Below are 2,500 nucleotides of genomic sequence, written 5' to 3'. Positions count from 1 at the left end.
CATGAGCGTTCGAGTTCCCTGGAATCCTCTAGCAGGGAGATAGGGTTTGGAACGCGAAGAGCACCGCAGTTGCGGCGGTGTCCCGATCTTCCCCTCGGACCTTGAAAATCCGGGAGAGGGCCACGTGGAGGTGTCGCGCCGGTTCGTACCCATATCCGCAGCAGGTCTCCAAGGTGAAGAGCCTCTAGTCGATAGAATAATGTAGGTAAGGGAAGTCGGCAAATTGGATCCGTAACTTCGGGATAAGGATTGGCTCTGAGGATCGGGGCGTGTCGGGCTTGGTCGGGAAGTGGGTCAGCGCTAACGTGCCGGGCCTGGGCGAGGTGAGTGCCGTAGGGGTGCCGGTAAGTGCGGGCGTTTAGCGCGGGCGTGGTCTGCTCTCGCCGTTGGTTGGCCTCGTGCTGGCCGGCGGTGCAGGATGCGCGCGCCTGCGCGGCGTTCGCGCCCCGGTGCTTCAACCTGCGTGCAGGATCCGAGCTCGGTCCCGTGCCTTGGCCTCCCACGGATCTTCCTTGCTGCGAGGCCGCGTCCGCCTTAGCGTGCTCCTCCGGGGGCGCGCGGGTGCGCGGATTCTCTTCGGCCGCCATTCAACGATCAACTCAGAACTGGCACGGACTGGGGGAATCCGACTGTCTAATTAAAACAAAGCATTGCGATGGCCCTAGCGGGTGTTGACGCAATGTGATTTCTGCCCAGTGCTCTGAATGTCAACGTGAAGAAATTCAAGCAAGCGCGGGTAAACGGCGGGAGTAACTATGACTCTCTTAAGGTGGCCAAGTGGCGGTGGTGTGGCTGCAATCCGGACTTGGCTTCTCGAAGTGCGGTCTTGATGTAGTCGTGCTGCTGCTGCGAGGTGCCTTCCTTGGGTTATAGTTACAGGGAGAGTGATGCGCAATACATGGGCCTAGCCCTCTTAGCCTCTCCTCTCCTGCAGTCTTCTCCCCTTCTCGTGGGCCCGCTGATTTCGCAGAGTGGAAGACCGCACCAGGGGCTTGGGGGGGTTACCAGCCCCCCCTCGCACTATCCCTTTTTTTTAGTTGGGGGCAGTAAGCAGAGAATAAGTGGTGGCCCTTCCGCTGAAGGTGCCACCCCAACTCCCCCAGCACCTAGCCGGCCAACCGGCCGTGCCGAAAATCTTGTAACTTTTGCAGCTATGTATACCTGTAGTGAGTGCCACCGCAGCTTTACAACCAAGAACGGTCTCGGGGTCCATCGCCGCCGCCAACATCTTGCGGCCGCCAACGCGGAGATCGTCACGGAGAGGCATCGCGCGAGGTGGACGGAGGAAGAAGTCCTGTCGCTCGCCAAGGCAGAGGCCGAACTGTTCCTCGAGAGGGACGCCCGGTTCTTCTTTGTAAATCAAGAGCTCATCAGGATGTTCCCCGACCGAACGCTTGAGGCAATCAAGTGCCGACGGCGGCAAGCTGCCCACAAGCAGCTTGTCCGCCAATTCATGGAGGCGCTTGAGATCGGTCGGGGGGAAGAGCCGGCGTCCCGCCGGGAGCGGCGAGCCCGCTGCCTGACGCGGGCGAGGCCGCTGCGCCGCCCGTCGACGCAGCCGAGGACTTCGCGGCCGACACCACCGGGCCGCCGCCGGAGGGGCCGACTGACGCCGCCATCTGGGAGCATCTGGCGGGGCTACCCGCTTCCGCCCAGCGTTTCTCTGCCCTGGATCGTGTCATCGGTCTGGGGCGGGGCACGCCGCCCGATGTCATCCTGGGCATGCTCCCGGATGCCCTTGCGTCGGTCGGGTCCAGAGGGGAGAGATCGATCACCAGGACACAGCGGCCGCGCCAACCATCGAAGCGGCCGCCTGCCGCGCCGCCGACGCAGAAGCGCAAGCGGCGCCGCTGGGAGTACGCGAGAACGCAGGATGCCTTCCGACGGTCGCGTGCGCGTTGCGTGCGCGGCCTCTTGGATGGCACCCTGCTCCAGCCGCCACCTGCCATCCCTGGTCTGCTGGACTTCTGGGCGGACCTCTTCACCAAGAAGCCCATCTCCACCGCGGGCTTCATTCGTGACCGCCTCCTCCCGCACTCAGAGCCTGTCGCTCTCGAGTGCATATGGGGGCCGGTCACACATGAGGAGGTCGCCGCCGCGTTGCCGCCCAGGGGATCAGCAGCCGGGCCGGACGGCCTTACCCCAGCGGAGTTGCGGCGTCCTGCCGCACGAAGTCCTGGTGAAAGTGATGAATCTCTTCCTTCTGGCCCGCGCCCTTCCGGAACGCCTGCTTCGCGCGCGGACGTCCCTTCTCCCGAAAACGGCTGCACCAACATCCCCCGCTGACTTTCGCCCCATTACGGTCTGCTCGGTGTTGGCGCGGACCTTCCACAAGGTTCTCGCGTCACGCCTGATGCGCGCTTGTGCTGTGGACGAACGTCAGCGGGCATTCATCCCTCGGGATGGGATGTTGGAAAATACCTTCATCTTGGACACTGCTCTCACCGACGCAGTTCGCTCCTGCCGCTCTGTCTTTGTGGCATCGATCGACGTATCTAAG

General features: G+C 63.2%; 1 pseudogene; it reads left to right on the top strand.

Moving 5' to 3' along the window:
- Window positions 1–2,500, top strand: part of LOC124563592 — a 7,967-nt pseudogene that overhangs the window by 2,115 nt on the left and 3,352 nt on the right.

The sequence above is a fragment of the Schistocerca americana genome, unplaced genomic scaffold, assembly GCF_021461395.2.
Source record: "Schistocerca americana isolate TAMUIC-IGC-003095 unplaced genomic scaffold, iqSchAmer2.1 HiC_scaffold_1229, whole genome shotgun sequence".
NCBI classification, from domain to species: domain Eukaryota; kingdom Metazoa; phylum Arthropoda; class Insecta; order Orthoptera; family Acrididae; genus Schistocerca; species Schistocerca americana.
The sequence above is the reverse complement of the archived record's forward strand: the minus strand, read 5'-3'. Positions and strand labels throughout refer to the sequence as shown.